Genomic DNA, 23,288 nt, shown 5'->3' on the forward strand with positions numbered 1-23,288 from the left:
AATATTGGAAGCAATAAAGACAGAGCTGGAGAGGTGAAGATATGTGCCATCGGGAACCGTTATGTATGTAATGCTTAAGACATGACACAGTTAATGTTTTAAAATAAATATGATGGGGCGCCTGGCTGGCACAGTTGGTAGAGCTTACAACTCTTGATCTGAAGGTTGTGAGTTTGAGTCTCATGTTGGATGTGGAGCCTACATTAAAGAAATAAAATAAAAAGGAAGTAACTAATGTAAACCAAGTAGGAAGGGGGATAGACTTCACCCTAGCAAGTGACTCAGTAGGAAATAAACACACACAAAAACAAGGACCCTCTCCTCCATGCACACATGAATACTGTACCTCCTTGCAGTAAAAATCAGATACCCTTACTCCTGATGCCAAAAGACCTTGGCTCTGTTCTAGATGTATTCATGGTATAAGATCAGTTTGGCTTCGGTCAGCCTTTTAAAACCCACCCTGGCTCCTGTCCACATGGTGAAGGTCTGTAAAACCAATTATTTCTGCTATCTTCTTTCTAGGTAAGTGTTAACAAACTGCTAGATACTGTAGGGAGAGTCAGTTTGTGGTGTTTCCCTTTAATAGAAACGACAGTGACTGTCAAGAGTTGCGAAGGGACAAACACAGGGCTGTGGTAGCTCTTTGGGTTTGTGTGATGGCACCATCCTCTTGTGGTCACGTTCTTTTTTCCCCATCCGATGGCCCTGTACATCAGCAGCGGACTCCCCAGGTCGGCACAAGAGGCCAAACAGCTGAGGAGACCTCCAGCATCCCTCCTTGATCTCAACACACTGTTACTGAAGGGTTTGCCTCCACATTTTAAGCTGCAAATGAGAGATAGCCATCAATGACCCATTTTGTGGACTAAGAAGGGGTGTTGGTTCAATTTCATAGTTTCTACATAAAAGGACCTTGGCCCTTCAAAGGGTCTCTGGCCAACCCATAGCAGATTGGTTGGTCTGAATACATGGTGCGTTAGTCACTGTCATAACTGGCAAGGAAGGAAGGAAATGTTGATGAAGTAAAATACTGACTGGACCCCGGGGAATAAGGAAAATCTAGACTTGAGTCCCTGGCATTACAAGTGTTGGTCATTACAGGTGGCACTGGAAGCTGCAGGGAGGTGAGAGAGAAATTCTCGGGAGAATCTCAGCCCGCAGCAAGGATAGGTCACTGTTTCTCTTGGTTGAGAGCACACTCTGCACTCCACGCCTGTGGACTGGGACCTGAGACTGAGGACAAAATCCACTTCCCAGCACAGGGGCATGTGTGTCTCTACGGTGAAAAGGCCCAACCCTCCCAATGGCCAATGATTTCTTCAGTCCCGCCTAGCTAATGGGGTTGCCATAAAACCCACAAGAGTGGGGTTTCCAGAGCTTTCCTGTTGCTGGGCACGTGAAGGGTCGGGGAGAGGGGCTCGCTCTGCACAGAAGCTCCTAGTGCTTTCTCTGCTGTGCCCTGAGCATCACCTCCATCTGGCTGCTCCAGAGCTGTCTCCTCTTGCAGCAAACCAGAAGTCTAGTGAGCGAAATGTTTCTCTGAGCTGCTCTAGCAGATTAGTCGACCCCAATGATGGGGTTGCAGGCACCTTGGATTTTGTAACTGGCACATCAGAAGTGCTGGTGACAAGCCAGGCTTGTGACTCAGCCCTGAAGTGGAGGTGGGGACAGTCTTGTAGGACGAAGCCCTCCGCCTGTGGAATGTGCTGCTAACTCTGGGTAGGTGGTGTCAGAACGGAGTTTAGCTGGGGCAGCCCCTCCATGGTGTGTGGGATCGTCGTCCCTGGCCACACACACCTTAGAGACGGAGTCTCAGAACCGGCTTATCTCATGTCAGAGTGAGTGCGGGAGCTGCTTTATTTCTGTCTGCAAAGTCCCTTGTGTCATGTAAGGAATCTTGTTCACAGGCACGAGATGAGGGGGACACAGTGCTGCCCACCGTAGACTGTGGCGGCGTTATCTCTGCTGAGATGACGGAAGCCAGTCAGGACTGACCTGGACTGAGGCGAAAGGATTTAAAAGAAAATCCTCATACAGCTGACGAGTTGCAGCCAGACTCAGGGACACTGGCGGTCTCTCTGTCCTTTTTTTGCCTCACCCTGTGCCGCCTTCATGGTCAGACAAGCTTCCTGTAGGGTAGCCACTGTGAGCTTCGGGCTCTCTCTCCTACACACTGAGCAACTCCACAGGACAGACTGTCTCCCCTTAATGGTGTCTGGAATCCAGGTACCAGAGCTGAGTCTCCTTGCTGTCTTTTGTGTAAACACACACACACAGGGCTTGTCCTCACTGCGGGGAAAAGCAAGTGGTGTGGCCAGGCCTGGGGCAGTGAAGTCCTAGGAGGCCAGAGCACTGGGGGCCTCTGTTCTATCCAAACTCTTGGGCTTGGAAGGAGTGGAGGATATTCCCCAAAGGAAAACACAGTGATGGCGACCAGAAGACAACAGAGTAGAGGCTGGACAGGCAAAACTGGGTCTTTTCTGGGGTTTGGGGTTTTTGACATTTAACACACAGGTCATTGCTAAGGACTCCTTTGTGAGTGAACCTGTAGGTCTGTTCAGCTACTTGATCTATCAAGATGTCTCTTAATCAAACGTCTTTGTCTCCCTACCCCTGCACTGAACTGTTTCAATTCTGATACTGTTTGACTCTCAGGTAAACAAATGTCTCCATTTCTCTGTTCCTCGATGAGGACATTGTGTCACGCTCCTTGATTTTGCCAGAAGAACCTGTAACTAAATGTTTCAACTGCAGCTCTTGGTTCTGCTGGAAATCTCTGCTCCCTGACCTTGGCTAGGGTCACCCCAGGGCCCTCTGCTCTCTGAGCTGATTCCTTCTTTTGTGGCCAAATGTATTCCATGGCCTCTAGAACATTAAATTCAGCAAGCCACAGATGTCCCCAAGTGGCCTGGGCCTCTGCTCCTTTTCAAGTTGTCACAAATGTGATGGAAGCCATTGGTATATTTGGGGGCACCGCTGACAATAGACAGCAGATTAAAAATAAATTGTCCCTGCCTTTTCATGTTTGATACCAATGGTGGCGCAGAGCACCGGTGACTCAGAAGATGCAGCCTTCGCTGTGGATCCTTCTGATTGGGACTTTGGCTCAGACAACACACTGACGTATGCCTGGGCTCTCCAGAGGGTGCTGTCAGATTAGCAGGAGCCACTGAAACGTATCAGCTGGCAGGTGAGTCTTTGTGCCAAAGAGTGACAGCTCTGCAGAGCCATTCCGACTTGCCTTACACCCCAAGGGTGGGTGTTGACAACCTGTTGTCGAAGCTAGACGAGAAGCACTGTTCTAGTGGGGATAGTCTGCGGCGTGTAGGCGATCACGTAGCGAATAATGAAAAGTCTGCTGTGTGCGGACCGCGATTTCTGTGGTAGGGAGGGGGGAGCGGTTCTCATGTGAGCTGTGCTGGCCCGGCACGGGGAGGACCGTGGCATCGTGGCATTGGCAGAAACAGTACGTGTGTAGCGTGCATGTGTGCACCTGTACTCACCTGTGCGCGTATGCGGACACAGGTGTGTGCACAGACTGTGCTATCCTGTGTTCCAGGCTTTTTCTTCCCCCTTAATCCGACTGACCTCTACTGTTGGGTGGAGGCTTGTCGTCCATCTTTGCGGGGAACCCCTTGTGCGCCCTCCTTCTTCCCGGGTGACAGGCACCCTCTCTTGTGCTCTGTAAGCACTGTGTGCACTCCGATGCCAGCCCGCATCACATCCCATCAGGAGCTCAGGTCGGGGGGAGGTGTGATTCTTTTGTTTTTTTAATCTACGTCCTCTGTGTCGATCAGTCCTTAGCAGATAAGTCCCTCAACGTTCGAGCTGCGCGAATAAAGCGTGTACCCAGTAAAACAGCAAAAACCTATTCATGCAGTTCTACTTAAGAAACCCAACTAGTGGGGTGCCTGGGTGGCTCAGTGGGTTAGGCCACTGCCTTCGGCTCGGGTCGTGATCTCAGGGTCCTGGGATCGAGCCCCGCATCGGGCTCTCTGCTCAGCGGGGAGCCTGCTTCCTCCTCTCTCTCTCTGCCTGCTTCTCTGCCTGCTTGTGATCTCCGTCTGTCAAATAAATAAATTTTTGAAGAAACCCAACTAGTTTCCACTTTTCTGGTCTCAGACTTTGCACTTGAGTAAACAAAATTTCACAATAGCCTAAATACAAATACGTACCCTTTTTAAAAAAAAAAAAAAAGATTTTCTTTATTTATTTGACAGACAGAGATCACAAGTAGGCAGAGAGAGAGAGAGAGAGGAGGAGGAAGCAGGCTCCCCGCTGAGCAGAGAGCCCGATGTGGGGCTTGATCCCAGGACCCTGAGATAATGAGGTAGAGGCTTAACCCACTGAGCCCCCCAGGGGCTCCCAAATATGCACCCTTTTAAGAAAACAAGATTTTTCTTCTTTTTTTTTTCTTCAGTGGAAGTAAGGGTGATACATATTGTTACCTTAGTTTCAGGTGGACAGTGTATGAGGCACCAGTGCTATGTGAGGCTGTACTCACAAGACGCTTACAAGCCTAACTCCCTCCGCCATCGCACGGCATTAGCCCCGCAGCATCGGCTGTGTTCCCTGTGCTGTGCCTCCTGTCCCAGGGATGTCTTCATTCCGTCACCGGAAGCCTGACCTCACCTCCCCATCCCCTTCACCTGTGTACCACCCCCAAGCCCTCCCCCCTCCCCTCGCGACCATCCGAGTGCTCTCTGTATTTAAAGGTCTGTTTCTTACGTTTGTTTCTAAAACAGTATTTTCCTTCTACGTTGTTTAAGACTAACCTTTTTCTAGACCATTTATACCAATAAATACAGCGTTCCTTCATATCGTGACTTCTTAAATACTTCACTGTGCCCCTCAGGTCACACCGCACAAGTGACCCGCAAGGTGGGCTGCTGTCCCCATGCCCGCTCTGCTGGGAAATGCTGGAGTGGGCAAGGAGGGGGGCTACCTTCACAGGTGTCCACAGGTGGTTCTCTAATGGCTTGGGCCAACACCAGTACCGTGAAGCTTTTTTGCCTGTGTTTTTTGTTGGAGTTTCAGGTCTGATGTTTTATTCTCTCATCTTTTTTGAGTTGGTTGCATGTGGGATAAGAGAAGAATCTAATTTCATTCTGCTGCATGTGAATATCCAGTTTTTCTATCACCATTTATGGAAAGGACTGTTCTCTGCTGTGGTGTATTTGTGCCATTGTCAGTTGACTATATATGAGTGAGCTTATTTCTGGACTTTCTATTCAATTCCATTGGTATTTATGTCTGTCTTATGCCTGTACCACATGGTTTTAATTACTAGAGCGTTGTAATGTATGTTGGAATTAGAAAGTACGGGGTCTCCAGCTGTGTTCTTCTCCTTCCGGACTGTTTTGGCTATTCTGGGTCTTTTCGGGTTGCACATGAATTTTAGGATTATTTTCTCTTTCCTTTTTCTTGTTTTTCTTTAAAAGAAGATCTCGTTGGGATCTTGATAAGGATTGGATGGAATCTATAGATCACTTTAGGTATTTTGAACATTTTAACATATCAAGTCTTCCAATTTGTGAACACAGGTTGCTTTTCCATGTATTTGGGTTTTGTTTGTTTGTTTGTTTGTTTTCAGTCACTGTTTTGGCAGTGATTGGGTATCACTGGGTATGACACCGTAAGCAGAAATAATGAAAGTAAAATAGACAAGTAGGGCTACATCACAATAAAAAGCTTCACAGCAAAGAAAGCAACCAACAGAGTGAACATGGAACCAAAGAGTGGGAGAAAATGTCGACAGCCTATCTCTCTCAGAAGTGGTTAATATAAAAAATATGTTGGCGACTCTTATAACTTAATAGAAAACAAGCAAATAATCCTACCAAAAAATGAGCGAAGGAACTGAGTAGACATTTCTCTGAAGAAGGCATACAGATAGCCAGCAGGTGCTTGAAAGATGCTCAACCCTATTCAGTCCCTCGTCACCAGAGGAACGCAGATCAAAACCACAATGAGCTGTCACACCAGTTAGACCAGTTAGAATGGCTAGTATCATGGAGCTCCTGGGTGGACCAGTCTGTGTCTGACTTTTAATTTTGGTTCATGTCATGATCTTAGGGTTTTGAGATCAAGCCCCACATTGGGCTCCATGCTCAGTGAGGAGTCTGCTTGAGATTTTCTCTTTCTGCCCCTGCCCCCCCAATTAAATAAATAAATCTTAAGAAATGACTAGTATCAAAAAGACAAGAAATACTAAGTGCTGGCAAGGATGTTGAGAAAAGGGAACCTTGTGTACTGTTGATGGGAATGTAAACAGGAGACAGTCTCTATGGAAACAGTATAGAGGTGCCTTAAATAATTAAAAATAGAACGAGTATATGATCAGCCATCCCACTTTTGGATATTTATCGAAAGCAGTGAAATCAGGATCTCAAAGAGATCCCTACCCTCCCTTGTTCATTGCAACATTATTTACAGTAGCTACAACATCGGGAAAAACTAAGTGTCTCTTGATGGACAAGTGGATAAATGAAATCTGGTACATACATCCCAGAGAAATACTATGAAGCCTTAAAACAGAAGGAAATCCTGCCATTTGTGACAACATGGGTGAACCTGGAGGACATTATGCCAAGTGAAATAAGCTGGTGACAGAAGGACAAATACTTCATGCATTTTCTTGCTTTTATAAAACATCACAAGCAGTCATACCCGTAGACACTGAGAGAATGGTGGTTGACCGGGGCAGGAAGGTGGGAGAAATGGGGAGTGACTCTTGGTGGAATATAAAGTCTCACTTACACAAGACAAGTAAGTTCTTGAGTTCCGTGATACAACATTGTGCCTATAGTTCATGATACTGTGTTGTGCACTCAAAAATGTGTGGGCCGCGTAGATCTCATGGTAAGTATTCTATAACAATTTAAAAAATAAGCACCGTGAAGTAAACTGAAATGAGCTGGCTCGGGCTGCCTCCTTCCTGCCGCGTTCACGCTGGCTGGGCCCTGCCCTCAGCCTCAGAGCTATTCTCCAGAGTGCTTAACGAAAGGCAACCCAATCAATTGGCAGGTGATTAAAAGTGATTATCCAGCTGCCTCCACTATAGGTCTAAGGGAAAATTGAATCCCTCACTGCTGGCAGAACTTGGCAGGTTATTCCAGGATCCCCAGACCTGAGGGTATCGGAATTGGTAACTATTTACAATGCTTTCCTTTCTTCACCGAGACAAGGGGCAAATGAGCTTCAGGGGTGGTGAGTATGTAACTGACAAACGTAAACAGAGTACTTGACCTTGTTTGAAAATAACAGCAGCGACAGTGGTGATCACTTTGTTCAAAGGACTGCACTCATCTTTTAAGTTTCCCCCTCCTCGGGAAGGTAGGCAGCTCTCCTCATGCCGCGAGCAGGAGATACGCTTGAAGAGATCACACTGAGACCGCACAGCCCAGGATTGTGCAGCCACACTGTCTATCTGTACACCGACATGCTTTCTTATTATCAGAAGCCGTACTTTGCAGGTGCGTCACCGTCACTGCAGAACTCCCCTGTAGGTAGAGGAGAGCATGGTGGTTTTTCTTCACATCTAGATTTTCTAGGAATTTCAGCAGGAATGGCCAGGCTCTCTCTGGATGGTGGCTTCAGACTGTTTGTCTCTCTTCTTTAGTTGTTTCCGATTTCTCTTTCTTGTCCTTGGTCCCAAGGTGGATCTGACCAGGGTTTGGGGTGGGGATGCGGAGGGCAGCAAGGATGGTGCCTGTGACTTCCCACTTCTGACAAGGTCATGTGACATTAAAGGAAGGTCATCTGATGGGGAGTCAGAAAACGGGTGGACGATCATGGAGTGCTGGAATGGGCTCCGAGAGGCCCCCTGACCAAGGCGTGATCTCAGTCACCCTCCAGACATCACACAGGTAATAAGTGGCAGAACTGAGACAGGAACTGATGGTTTTAGTCTACATTCCAGGTTTTCTTCTCTGTCTTCTGTCATCACGGAAGCTAAGGAGAGGAGAACATTCTTCCTGAGGGAGGTGCTGTGTAGCATCACGGGCATTAGGGGTGCCCCTAACCTTGGGCCAAAGTCGACCTGCCTCTCCCCCATGACCACTGTCCCATCTGGGATGTGTCCCCCCCAAAGCTTCTTTCCTAGAGTTACACACTATGAGAAATGGCCCCTAGAACATTACAAAGGGCAAAGGAGTTGGCATATCGTGCATGATCAGTCAACGTTCGTTGGGTTTTTGGACAAATGAACTAATGACATAGTATATAAAGGGAGGAGAATGAACTGGATTTTTAACATACAAAGTGAAACCAGTTGGGAAAAATGCTGACAATTCCTTGAATAAGAAAACCCAATGTTTTCAAGCAAAAGAGATGTTTAGTACTAAAAAGGAGTAGAGTTTTTAGGCAAAGATTTGGGACTGACTCAGTGTTATGAATGATTGGACCTTTTTGGGGGAACTAACCTGTGGGTTGCTGTGGAAATGCTACAGGCCCTGACTGTATCCCTGCACCCCCAAATCGCAGACGTGTTTTCATGTGGACAGTCCTGGTTCAGCCAAGACATGAGCAGGCTGCTTGCTCCACAGAACATCAAACAAACCTCAGCACAGAAGAGGCGGCTGAGGGGGGCTGGGCTGCTGGGCGCCTCTCATGGCTCGTCTCCCTCCCGGCAACTTGTCTCCTCCACTCAGGCCACTTCTCTCCTCCCCAGGTGGCCTTGCTGGGCCACATCTCAGAATTTCTCGTGAACATACGTATTTCACTTGGCTGCCTTCCTCATTTCCTCTTCTGAAACCACAAATGCTGCTGCTCCATTTTCCTTGCCGGAGAGACATTGATAGGGTTCCCACTCTCCTAAGGGTGAGTGTGTATCCCGTGTGCCTTGGTTTGCTTTTGATTTTTCATCGTGCATCTCGACTCTCTGCCCTGCTCCGCACAGTTTGGACACATAGTTTGGCGTTCTTTTTGTATGTCTTATAAGGATGTCGAATTTTCATCCAGGTTATTGATTTATCTTAAAACTAGCTGCCCATTGCTTGGGACAGGGCATGAATGCCCCGCCTGCCGAAGGCACCCTGTGGTCTCCGTCTCGGTCCTCTGTGCATCTCCTCAGAGCTCTTGGACCCCTGGTACCCCATGATCTAGTCTTTCCACACTACATGCCATCTTTGTGTCTTTACGACACATCAGGATGATTTTGTTATTATCTATTTTGGAAATGATTCTCAAATCCTTTTACTTAAAGTAGTAGTTCGTCATTAGGATACATGTAAACTCCACAAAATTCAAGAATTACAATTTTTCATGATAGAACAGCAAAATTAAAGAGGAATGTTACATTTCTTCACTTTGGACAGAAATTTACTATTTGTGTATAGTAATACTGATTGTATTCCAACAAGAAGGTCTGATTGTACACATACACACACAATTGATTAATCTCAAATGAGAGCACCAATAATTTTTTTTGAAAGTTTAATTTTTTGTCAAATAGATATCCTAATATGTAGTTTACAGGGGGAAATCAAAGGGATCTTCCATGGATTTTGGAAGTGTTGGGGATCTTTCCTCTAAAGGAATCCTCAAAAGGGCATACACAGGTCTTCACACCATCTTTTTTTCCTGGAGAAATCTCACACGTATTTGAGAGACAGAGCCAGACATGCAGCGTCTGTGACTCTGTTTCTGCCTGTGGGTAGTATGAGCTGAGGCCTCCCTGTGACCTCCCAGCATGGGCACATGCAACACATTCAAGGTGCTACATCCTAAGCACTGGGTTTTCTCATCCTAGTGTGTGTGCACCGCAATCCAACTCAAAATTCCTGTCTGAAGTCATATTTACGCTAAGTTGAAAACAATAAAAGTAGAGTGAGGGGGGCTTTAAAGAAGAAAAAGGACCGGGGAGGCTGCGCTTGATGAGGATAAGGACACCTCGATGGACGCTGGGCAAGTGGGAAGCCTCGGGCACGCGCCTCCAGCTGCCATTCGCCCTGGGGAGGGGAAAGAAGTCTCTTTTGTCAGAGGACTGGGAAGTCTGCAAATCTGGCCGAGACAAGTTCAGTTGGAGACATTAACTGGTTGTAAACTAAGTTTGAGGGAATCTTAAATCTTAAATCAGACCTTCTTGCCAGTGCATGAGCAAAAGTTGCCAGAAGAAAAAAGACGAGAGAATGAACATTTATAGTGGGTCTAGTGTGTGACCAGACCTATATATGAAAAGCTTCTACATGTATTATTTTGTTTTATACTCCTACCATTAAGCCAGGTATCCTCATTCCCATTTTACGGATGAAGACTTGAGTGCATACAAGTTAATCCTACTCCGTAAGCATATTGGAAGCAGTGTATGACACGTGGTATAAAAATCAACGAAGTCATAATCCTTGACGTTGAGGTTCTTGATCTCGAGTAGGGATGGCCAAAAGAATTCAACACTCAGAGCAGTGTGTTACGTATCATCGTTCAGAAATGTGCTCAGGCTTAGGGGTTCGCAGGTGTGGGTATGATTCGGGAGGTCTAGGGAGCACTCCATAGAGAGGGTAACAATGGAGCTGAGACCTTCAGGATAAATAAAAGCCAGTGGGAGGAAGAGGAAGAGCATCCTCAGAAGAGGAAAAGGCCTGGTAGCATCAGATGCCCACAAACAACTTGCTGTGGCTTGAGAGAAGGCTGCTTGTAGGGAAATTGTAGGAGTAAATGTCAGCACCGGGAACAAAGGGCTGTGTGTACCTCAACGTGAACTCTCATACGGGGATAGTAAGTGCTGCAACAGGTATATAAATGCACAACGGGACCTTACCAGCCAGTTCAGGCCTTTACCCAGAAACCCACAGCTTGGAAACAGCAGTGATGGGGCCCGTGTGAAGCCAGTGAGTGAGCTGAAACCCCACTGAAACACGGAGGAGGGCCAAGGTGCGTGATCAGGGGTCAGAGAAGCAAGTTGAGCACATAGGTAGGAAAGAGGAGCACATACTGGGATTCAAAAATATATGCCTGTTTCCTAAGTGTCCATCAGTGGGTGAGTGGGTGAGGAATGTGTTTGTAGAGTGGAGTAGTACTCAGCCACGAGAAAGAAGGAAGTCCGCCATTTGCAGGAACATGGATGAACCGTGAGGCCATGATGCTAAGTGAAATAAGTCAGAGAAACACAAATACCGTATGACCTTACTTACATGTGGAGTGTAAAAAAGCCAAATTAGTAAAAGGAGAGAGTGGATTGGTAGTTCCCATATCGGGGGTGGTGGTGGGAAGAGGGAGACGAGAACTGGGGACGTGTTTAAGGGCGTATCCGTACACCTAGTAGATAAATAAGCCCAGAAGACCTAAGGCACACGTAGGGATTAGGGTCAATAATACTGTATCATGAACTTCGGAGTTGCTGAGAGGCTAAGCCTTACTATTCTCACCACAGAAAACTGATGATGATGTGACGTCAGAGAGGCATTAACTTAGCAGTACGGTGGCAAGCATGTTGCAGTGTATAAATGTATCAAGTCAACAGGCTGCATCCCTTAAATGTACCCTATATCTTAGGCCCATTTTGTCTTGATCACAAATAAGACCCTATGTGTGTGGCAGAAATATTCACATGAGCGTGGCGAGGCTTCCACTGTTTCGAATGTCATCTCGTTCCTCTTTAGCAGCTTGTCCATCCTGGAGAAGCTGCCTGAGTCTGGCAAGCACAGGCATCAGACTTCACAGTGCCTTAGACATCCACCTCACCCCCCAGCAACACGGGGGCAGAAGCGATTACAGCTATTGATTTGAGGTGTAGAACCGTACATTTCAAGAGAAGGGAGATTTTTTTTTTCTCTCCATAGTGTTACCAGTTGCCTGGGCAGAGTTGTGGTGTGGAATGCATTATTTGCCCCATCAAACCCGTCCACAGGCTGGGGGGAGTTCGCCGGAGTGAACAATACAGACTGTGTTCCAACTGGGAAAGTCTTTTAACGGGATTGAAAACAGTCTCTTTCTTCTCCTTTTATTTTCCTTGTTTTGTTCTTGAGTAATTTTTTTTTTTTGAGAGAATCTCAGAAAATAGATGCTTAAAAAATATACCATGCAAACAATGTGGGAGAGATCTCAGGATGTATATCACGTAATAACTGTGTATATCTATGTATATATCAAGAAATGCACTAATATTGTGACTGCATTTTAGTATTATGTAGAGTTTCTGTTTAAGCCCAATAAGAAAGTCAGTAAAGGCAGCTTTTGTTACTAATTCCCCGTTAGAACCTTCTAAGACAGAAAGTCTCATCCTAGATTTTGGAGGAAAGAATTCTGATTTAGTTATCATAATTATTTATACTGCCTCTCCCAACCCTGCAGTTTATTGGCTTTTGGAAGAACCATGTTTTTAACCCCTCTAACACCCACGGTCTCCTGACCTTCTCTGTGTCCTGTGTCTACCCTTTTAAGTTGGATATCTAAAACTTTCACATTTCCTAAAGGGCTGTTATACCCTCCTGTGCTTTATTGAATTCTGCCTATTGATCTAATTTGAATACACAGTCCCAGAGGCCTTCAAATAATGATGCATTTTTTTTTTAAGAGGAAAGGGATTTAAAAAGAAGAGAAAAACTGTATTTTATTTTTGTTCTTATTGTTTTCAGATCGAAATTTTACCTGGGGAAAATTTTGCCTGGGGATCCAGTCTCTAACAAAAGAAACATCTCTTTTAAAAAGACAATATCCTACACAGGTGTTTGGGAGGCTATCAAAAATTACAGTTATCGGGGCGCCTGGGTGGCTCAGTGGGTTAATGCCTCTGCCTTCGGCTCAGGTCATGATCCCAGGGTCCTGGGATCGAGCCCCGCATCGGGCTCTCTGCTCAGCCAGGAGCCTGCTTCCTCCTCTCTCTGCCTGCCTCTCTGCTTACTTGTGATCTGTCTCTGTCAAATAAATAAATAAAATCTTAAAAAAAAAAAAAAAAAAAAAATTACAGTTATGAAATTTGGAGAGGAAATAAAGCTACTCATTAATCTGTCATTTAGAGATGTTTTGAACTAAATAAGTGTAGGAAGAGTGTTAAACATGAATATAAGAATTTTCACATAAGACCAAGTAACTAACTTGGATTTGCCTTAAGAAACATGGCTTGGTGCGGTGTTGGTGACTTGATGTGGCTCTGGTCCATGGGAAGTAGAGAGTCGTGAGGCAGAGAAGCAGGAGCCAGTCATGCTGCTGATGGACAGGAAGTAAAATGGGTCATATCACCGATGTTGTAGCCTGAAAGTCACATACAACACATAGTGTCTTCAGGTAGGGACAGTGATACAATGACTTGTGGTACTTGGTGTCTCTTTTTCAGAACTCAGATGGGCAGAGGGGCAACATGTGAAACTAGGGAGCTGTACTATATTACTATGATATTACTACGACTATGAGTGGGAAGGGAAAGTAAGAGCCAAAATAGATATGACTATGAGCAGATGATACTTTCTCTAATAAATTTGCTCAGAATTTCTTCCCAAACTACCTCTAAACACTGTTACCTGCAGTGAAAAGATACTGGTTCATCAAAAACAGATCCTACAATGCACTGGGGACATTGATTTTAGTGGGATGAATGGAATTATAAAGTCAAGGGGATGCGTTTCCTCATATAAATATTTGATCTGAGGTTATATATACTGAAGGATGGTAGTTGTAATATCCCCGGCAACAGTTTTCAGACTTTTGTCCAAATGCTCTGGTGACAAAGTGGCCACAAAGTGAGCCCATTGGGAGGTAATTCGAAAGGTAAAGTTGATAATTGTAATCATTCATCAGATGGCTTTCGCCCACCCCTTTAACTTTTGTGTTGACTCTAGTTGTGACCCTGAAGCTAGGGAGAGAAAATTTAAGTGCTTCTTCACATAATAGTCTTCTCCATGTGAGGGTCACCATTGGGTCAGCCATTGTCTTTCTTTTCCTGAATAAACATGATGCATCTTTATCCATCTCAGAAAAATGCACAAAAAGGGTGCAATGATTTCTATCTGTAGCATTGTCTCCTGGAAGCCATTTCCATTCTTTGACTCCGATGGCACCTTTAGTGGGACTTTCATATCTTGAGAATGACACTGAAGACAGTGTCCAGCCAGAGAACTGGCTTTGAATGGCTGGGAGTGAAAACATCCAGAAATTGTTCATGGACCCTTCTGTTTCTTCGGCTGTCCACAGATTCAACTAAATCTTTCTTTTCTGTTTGGAAAAATATTTTCAGTGGTATGGGGGATATTGTGTGCCATCCCTTCCAGAACAACAAGACTGAAATGATCCTACCACTGCCACGGGGAGGGAAATCCTTGTCATTGTGTTTGGCTTCTCAGAGTCCCCAAGACAGGATGTTGCTTTCTGATGCCTATATAAATGCTAGCATATGCTGATTTGTAGCGGGTAATCAAGGAGCCAGAAAGATTGGCTGGAGAGAGTTGAATATTAATAGACTCTGCAGAGGGAAAAGCAAATGTTCTGGAATAAGAGAGGGTGATTGAGCTTGTCAGGCAGCTGAGAGCTCTGCTGAGCTGGGATGGTCCTGCCAAGTGCAAATCCTTGGTCTCTATGGAATCAAAGAGGGGGCGGCGGGTAGAGTTTCCACCTGTTTCTTCCAGTGTGTAAAGATATAAAAAATGATTTTCTCTGGGAGCCATGAAGAAGTAGCCCAAAAAGTCTAATTTATTTTTTCCACATGAAAACCCCATGATGCAGGTTTCTTCTGAGGTATCATTGGGAGGTACAGTACTCTGTGCTTTTTAAGGTATAAGTAGTTGTGTGGATTTTTGATTTAACACATTTGCTCCTTTGTAGGATGGTCATTCTCATTGAAGTCAAGGGTGGTTTGGGACAGTATTGCAATTGACAGTGTAGTTAGAAGCTATCTTGCCTCCTAGAACAAGGTGCAGGATGGATGCAGTATGAGAGAAAATATGAATTAATAAGTAGATAACAGAGAAAAAAATGAGTCTCATCTTTTGAGAAGAAAGTACATAGGGAAGTTTAAGGTTCCCGAGGAGGGAACCTTGGTAGAGAGTTCCACATCTTCTCTAGGGAAGAGTGAGACCACAGGAAGCCAAGGGCAGCTCCTCACTTTGGCTCAGACCCTATAATTGCTTCAGAATCTTGAATCCCGCTTAGGAGGATTTCCAGAACTAAGCAATGAACCTGAGAAACTAGTATCAGGATTTAAGAAATATGTGAAGGTACTAGCCATGGGGAGACTAAGGCACATGAGAACCCTTCAACATCTGGGAATACATCCTTGGCCTCCACTTAGGAAAACTGTTCCTGAAGCGCCTGGGTGGCTGATAGCTCAGTTAGTTGAGTGTGTGACTCTTGGTTTTGGCTCAGGTCATGATCTCAGGGCTATGATATTGGCCTCCACACTCAGTGTAGAGTTTACTTAAGATTCTTTTGCTCCGCCCCTCCCACGTGTGTTCTCCGCTCCCCTCTCTCTCAAACAAATAAACCTAAAAAAAAAAAAATTGATCCAGAAGGTATATAACTAAAGCACTATCAGTGATGCTTTAAGGCATTAGTTCTTTACCATTTAAAGTCTTAGTAGCAGGAGGGGTGAGTGGAGATACGGGGTGACTGATAACACCATCTCTCTCTCCAGGTGGTTCTACCCATTGACCCTAATTCTGCACTTTTCAGTCACAGAGCAAGTTTGATGTCTCTCACACATGACATTAGCCTACCAAGGCTAAGAGAGTGGGGAGCTACCTGTTCAACACCTCCTGCTTATGCGCAGCTTAGTATACCTAGAAGCTTAAAGGTGCAGCTCAGGCTCCCAAACTCTTGTTGGTTCTGGAGCACAGGCCCAAGTGGTCAAGGTCCCTGGAGAATGTATTTTCATCTGTGTCACCTGAGCTTGCCCCTCCAGATCCATCCATCGGGTTACACTGGGGATAGTCTCTGGAAGTGAAGAATCCCTACTCTCTATGCTAGAGGGTGATAAACTTGTTTATTCCAGAGGATGAAGTGTTTTAAGTCATCTATTTGTTGGCTCAAAAACTGATTATATCAATACAAGGCATATCTGGTCTTTCCATGACTTAGCTTTGTAATTCATGGAACAGGTCTGGGGGAGACAACTTTGTATAATTTTCCCTCCCTTAGTAATTCAGGAAACAATTCTGTAATTATTATTTTTACTGTATTATTATTATTATTATTTTCTTTTTAGAGAGACCACAAGTAGGCAGAGAGGCAGGCAGAGAGAGAGAGAAGACGTGGAAAAGTCAGAACCCTGTGCAACCGTCGCTAGGAGTGTACATTGGTGTAGCCACTAGGAAATATGGTACGGAAGTTCCTCAGAAAAATAAGAATCTTTTCAGCTATGTTAAGCCCAGAAGCCTCAACAACCTAGCTGGACGGACTTCAAGTGTTACTGAGGACTTACAAAAACAAAATGGAAGCCATTCACGTATGACTGCATAGACTTGATTTAAGGATTTATCATGATTGGATTCTGAGTGTATGTGACCCAGAATGTATCCTCTTTGACTGATATCTCAGGAGAATCAGTGGCATGGTCGTTTTTATTTTGTCTTTGTTTTTCCTTCCAACCCAACCAAACTTGATGCTAATGTGGAAGCATTTATACACTGGATGCATTTCCTTTCAACACTTAGCACTTCTTTAGATTCTAGGCATAATTCCAGACATTGGGGCTAGAAAAGTAAACGAACTTAAAAAAAAAAATACTTGCTCTAATGTCTGACATTCTAGAGTGGGTAGCCAAGCAAGCCAATCAAACATGCCAGTTGATGATAAGTATTATGGAGAAAACTAAGTCAGGGGAAGGGATTAGAGCATGTTTGGGAAAGATTTGTGATTTCCAGTGGATGGGTCTCAGAGCATCATAAAAAGAAGGAACTCCTGAAGAAAGGATCTAAAAAAGAAAGAGGGGATTCTGGAGCATGTTTGGAATATATCTGGCAGAAGGTGTCTCAAATCTTAAGACTCTGAAGCCCATGTACCTGGAATCTTCCAGGACCGATGACTAGTATGGCTTGGGTGGAGTTGGTGAAGAAGTCGGAGATTAGCTCAAAAAGGTGACAGGCAGCTGGCAGTGGCAGATTATACTGAGTTTTGTATTTATGAACACGGCTCGTCAATTGGAGGGCTCTGAGCAGAGGAATTATGTTATGTGGTTCGTATTTTATAAATATGACTGTTACGGATAGTAATTTTTTTAAAGATTTTGTTTGTCAGGGAGAAGGAGAGAGAGAGAGAGAGATGGAGAGAGAGAACACAGCACACAAGTAGGGGGAGCAACAGGCAGAGGGAGGTGCAGACTCCCAGCTGAGCAGGGAGCCCACTGAGGAACTCAGTCCCAGGACCCTGGGATCATGACCTGAGCCAAAGGCAGACTTAAATGACTAAGCCACCCAGGTGTCCTAATGAAAAATTATTAACTGACAAAAAGGCAAGTGTAGTAGAAGGAAGACAAATTAAGAGCTTTTTATAGTTAATTCGGCTACTGTTGATGGTGCCTTTGACTAGTGGGATATTCATGATGGTTTCAGAGGTGGTTGGATTCCACATACATTTTCTTCCAACCCTTTATTTTTTGGGAAACAAACACTTAAACACCTAGATACCCATATATACCTTTTACCTACATTCACTGATTTGTAACATTTTGCTACACATGTTTTGACTTTTTTCTTTGCACACACACCCATGCACCCATATATACACTCATAAAAACATGCGGGAGGAATCCCTGGAAAGTAGCTTGTAGATAGATAGTTCAGCATCTCCTGAGGAAAAAGTCATTCTCCTTTGTAAGTTAAATGCCAGTACCACACATAGGGAATTATCAGTGGTGACATAATCTCACATTCGATTCATATTTAAGTTTCTCCAAATTTATTTAAGTCTTTTATACTGCTATGTAATTTTTTTTGCTTGATTTTAATATGTGGCATGTTTTATTGCATGCAGTACAGCAGCAAATATTCCCAACATTTTAAATCTGGCCAGGACAGTACTACTTCCCAAGAGATAGAAAAGCCTCCCTTGACCCTTCATTGTAGAGACGGCTGAGATGACAAGATTGGCTGAAGAGGTAAACATGAAGTAAGGGAGAGGGACGGGTCAGAGGAGCTGCAAGGTGTCTGCCCTTAACCAAACTGGATGAGCAGACTTGCTGCTTGCCGAGGTTTCTGTTAGACGTTAAAGTTCAAAGAGAAGTCGGGCTGGAGCTGTAAATTTGGCAGTCATCAGCATATAATTGGTCTTGAAGGCCAAGCAATTAGATGAGCTCACCCAAGGCACAAGTTTATCTGAGAAAAGGTCCACGACTGTAGCCTGGGGCTCTTCAAAATTGAGAAGTCAGATCACTGAGGAGTCAGCAAAAGACACTAAGAAGGAGTTGCCAGAGCAAGAAAGGAGGAAAAAGGAATGGGCTGGGGTTGTCGTGGGTGACCTGAGAGCAACAGTGACTCGGAAAGAAGCATTTAACCACGTCAAACCCCGGAAATGAGATGAAGCCTGGAAACTGACTTTTTGATTTACCAGCGCAAGGTGCTGGGAACCTTGACACTAAGCAGTTTTGTTATCACATTGGGGCAAAAGCCAAACTCAGATGGGAGAGAGAAAAGGAGCAAAGGAATTTAAATCATCAGGGGATTTTCCTGTAAAGGATGACAGAGGAAATGGGACAGTAGTACGTGGAGGAGGAAATGGGGGTCAAAGAATTTTCCTGACTAATGAGGAAAATTGGTTCAGAAGACAGGGGTGTTGTGGGATGAGTATCCTTCAACAGGATATGTGGGAGCTAATTATCATGCTTGTACACCATCCACAATTGCATCAGCCAGTTCCTTGACATAAACCTGTCTGTCCATCTACCCACCTACACATCCTTTGGGTTCTTTTTCTCTGCAGAGCTCTATGGGATGCAGTCCAGTTCATAAATGGATGCATTTCCTTTAGGTAGGAATGAGAGTGAAGAGGGTTTTTTTTTTAAGAATAATGAAGAGAAATAGCTGAATTGATGGAGGGACGGAGCTTATGACTCTCCTGAGGGTTTCAGATGCTGGGCGTGATGAGTGTTCAGTGAGGCTGGGTCATAGGTTTGAAGTAAGATGTCAGCAGTGGTGCATTTTCTCCGTGCATGTGAGCTGCGCGAATACTGGCGCAGAGCGGCGGGAAGGTCTCGTTAGCTACGGTGGAGATCTCGTGAAACAAGGACCGCGGCGTTGGTGAGGGCGAAGTTTTAGACGAAAGCTGACATCTGTAATACTGTTCCCGGAGATTTAGGCTGCCAGAGGAGAGACGGGAGGTAATGGCAGCACCGCAGGGGCGTTGGTTCATGGCTGCAGTCCCGACGGAAGCAAGAGTAACGCGGTGAACTACTGGACGGGAGACGCTGATCGCACACTATATATTCATTGAGAGGTTAATGTCCAAAATATAGAAAAAGACAAAATTATGCATAAATACAGAAATAAACAATTGAATTAAAAGTGGGCAGGGGGCCTGAACACGTTTTCCAAAGAAGACATACAGCTGGCCAATAAACGCATTAAAAGATGCTCAGCTTCACTCTTCGTCGGGGAAATACAAATCAAAACCAAAATGAGCTATCAGCTCACACCTGTCAGAATGGCTGAAATCAGCAACACAAGAAGCAACCTGTGTTGGCGAGGGTGTGGGGAGAAAGGGACCTGCATGCACTGCTGGCGGCAATGCAAAGTGATGCAACTGTGGAAAGCAGCACTGAGGTCCCTCAAAAGGTTAAAAACAACTTTTTATTTTTAAATAAATAAATTACTGTGATCCAGTAATTCTACTGGTGGGTATTTACTCAAAGAAAATGAAAACACTAATTTGAAAAAATGTGTGCACCTCCTTGTTTATTGCAGCATTATTTACAATAGATATGGAAGTAATCTAGATGTCCGTCCATAAATGAAGGGATCAAGAATGTGTATTTTCAGAGAGTGGAATATTACGCAGCCACAAAAAAGGAAAGATCTGAGACCTTGCCATTGGCAGTGACATGTGTGGACCTAGAGGATATAATGCTAAGAGGAGTAAATCAGTCAGAGAAAGGCACGTTCCATATGATCTCATTCATATGTGGAATTTAAGGAACAAATGAGCAAAGGAAAAAGAGAGATGCAAACCAAGAAGTAGACTCTTAAGTATAGAGAACAAACTGATGGTTGCCGGAGGGGCAGCGGGTGGAAGGATGGGTGAAATACACGGTCTCAGGAGAAGACTTACTGCAGTGAGCACTGAGTAAGAGAGAGAAGCGCTGAGCCATTATATTGTATGCCTGAAAGTAACGTAACGCTGAATGTTAACTATGCTTCAGTAAAACAATTGTAAGAATGAGATCAGCAGAAAAGGGGTAGAGTATACTGTTTGCCACTGAGCTCAAGGAGGGGTAGAAGAATTTGGCAGTAATAAATAGGGTGTGGCCATGGGGTTGCCTGGCTTAGAAAAGGTTGGGCCAAGACAACTTAAAGGACAAAGTCCAGGTACTATGTGGACAAAACACGGGAGGGGTCTTGTGCCTACATACTGCCCTCATTGAGAAACACAGTGTGAATTGTGACCATGATCTAGGAGCTGATGTCTTCAAGACATAAAGATGGGGAAAATCCTGGACTTTTGTAGATGACTTGAGTCCACCAGTTTGTGTCACCCGCTCACTCTTTAGTGCACACCTGGATAGTTTTAGGATGGAAGGAAGGATTATTTGGGGGCAGCAACAGGAGTAAGAAGATGTGGTAGAAAAATGATGCCTCCATCCTCCAAGGATGTCTATACCCTAACGCAGGGAGCCTGCAAATACATTACAAGGTGGGACTCCCCCAATCACAAGACTCCTTACAGAGAACCTTCCCTAGTTGTGGTTAATGGGAGATTTGACTATGGAAGAGATGTCAGAGAGAAGCTGGCTTTGAAGATGGAGAAGGACAGCCAAGAGACCAAGACTAAAGGAGCCTGCAAATTGTGAATGGCCCTCAGCTCCCAGTAAGCAAGTAACTTCAAGGAAGTCAATTCTGCCAGCAAGTCAAACAAGAAACAGATTCTCTGCGAGAGCCTCTGCAAAAGCATGCAGTCCGCTGACCCCTGAATCTAGCCCTCCAGGACCCAAGCTGGACTTCTGACCTACAGTGATAAGAAACTAGTACAGAATTGAACCGGCCCTGCTAACAAGTCCAGTGATGTAAGGAGATGAAACAAAAAATCACAGCTTCAAAAAGCCGTGGAGAAGTGAATTTCATTATGCTCATATTTCTGCTTGTGAAGTTGGAGTTACTCTTGGGACATCACGGCCAGCTCTGATCCTGACTTCCTAAAGAGGCACCTGTGTTCTGAGAACATGGTCAGCTACGTGGGGCTGACACCCTGCTGCCAGAGAATCAAAGGGTAAACTTGATGTTGAAAGGGCTGGATATATGAATTCAGAATCTTTTTGCTCCAACACAGATTTTTTTGAGAATTCTATGTCTCCATGAGTAAAAATAGAACATTCATTAGTGGAAGCCAGAATCAGGAGTCATTTAAAAAAAAAAAAAGAAAAAAACAAGACTTACTCCTAAAATTCTTTCAAATTCCTTTACTGGATTTATATCCATGTTCATTGTCCAAGGTCTGATTCTCTTTAATGTAGCCTCCCGGAGAAAACGGTCTCTCACGGTGTTAGCACCCACCCCACGCCACTCTCCACAGAGCACCTGCAGTCGGCTTCATCAGGGCCCTCGCTTCTCCCAAAACATTTCACGGTGTTTGGAAACGCCCTGGAGCATTTCCACTGGTGTTTGGAAGGAAAAAAGGATGATACTCCATCACGCTGTCTAGAACACTCCTCCCTGTATCTGTGCAGTTGATTTGTATAATCTTTTGTATCGCTGCATAACCCACGTTCTCTCGGGGAAGCGTGCCGTGGTTCCTGAATACTTGGTTAATTACTCTTCCTGTATTTCTCCTAGAGCCATATAACCCCACCAGTAGACATAATTAGTGGGGAACTATCTTTAGTTGAGGCTTTGATTAGATTTATTCCCCCACCACGAGAAACTTGAAGATACTACTGGAGGTAGGATCGTATCTGTGTTCACTCTATCATCCCACAAGGTGTCTGGGACATGCCAGGTACTAAAAAATGGCAATGAATCAGTGAATGTCCATGAGAATACTTCTCCTCAGGGATAGAGGCAGCAAACCCACAGTTGTGAGATTTCCATGAGAAAACCCATGGAAGGCTCTCCGCTTTGCCTGCTAAAACCTAATTGCCATTTTTAAGGAGGACATCTGGGGATCTGGACCATACTGTAGATTCCTGATGGAATGCACGGTGGGAAACGTCACCAAATATTTGGGTGACATAGCGTGTAGCAAGGTAGATGTGCAGGTGACCTCTGACCTCTTCCTCATCACTTCAGAAGTGGAAAGGAAGCATGGACCACGGTGTTGTCGGTAAACTGGAATCCATGGAAGGGGTATTTGGGCAACGTCCATAGTTCAGACCTCCAGGAACAGCATTTTGGGACATAAAATGATCAGTTTGTGCAGGCAAATGGTGAGGGTCTGGAGAGGAGGAGAGAGGGCTTCTCTAGTTCTCAGCAGAGCACTTTCTCATGGTCTTCCCATCCACTTCTTGCCTCTGCGCAGTATTGTCTAGAATGAAGCTACATGAGGGCACTGTGTATGATAGGAAGGTGTGGGAGCCCTGCGTTACCAGCTCCTCCTGTGAGCCCCTCCGAACAACGTATCAATGTGTGTTCATGTTGGAATATGAAAACTTGGTGATGGTTAAGTCACTGCTCTTTTTAGGAAGTTATCTTAATTTGGAGAATATGAAGCAGAAGAAGGTCAAAGGCTCGTATAATGGGTAGTTAGGGCTTTGCATTTGTTAGGATGAGGTTACAGAGAAACTCTGAGTGGTAATAATAGTAGCAGTAATAATAATAGTGGAAATAGCGACTCAGAGGTCTTGTCTGTCAGGCATTATGCTAGCCTTTCTGAATAGGTCAGCTCATTCAGTCCTCACAGAACACTTTGAAATAGGAATTGCTGTTATCCTCATCTTAAACACGGAAGCTCAGAGATGTTAACCTTCCAAGGTCAGATGGGACAATGTGTGCCTGTAAATGTTGTGTTTTCCTTCTTCCTTCATTCCCGTCTTCTGCCAGATCAAAGTCTCTAATCCTTCAAGTTAATTCTTATATTGCAAAAAGTTTAATTCATTTGAGAACATTAGAAGAGTAGTAAGAAAGAGGAATATAACAATATTTATTCCTGGATTGTTTGGGGGGGAGAAAGACATATAGAGGTACCATTAAGGGACAATACTTTCTATAATTATTTCA

Source organism: Mustela erminea, chromosome 21 (genome assembly GCF_009829155.1).
Source record: "Mustela erminea isolate mMusErm1 chromosome 21, mMusErm1.Pri, whole genome shotgun sequence".
NCBI lineage: Eukaryota > Metazoa > Chordata > Mammalia > Carnivora > Mustelidae > Mustela > Mustela erminea.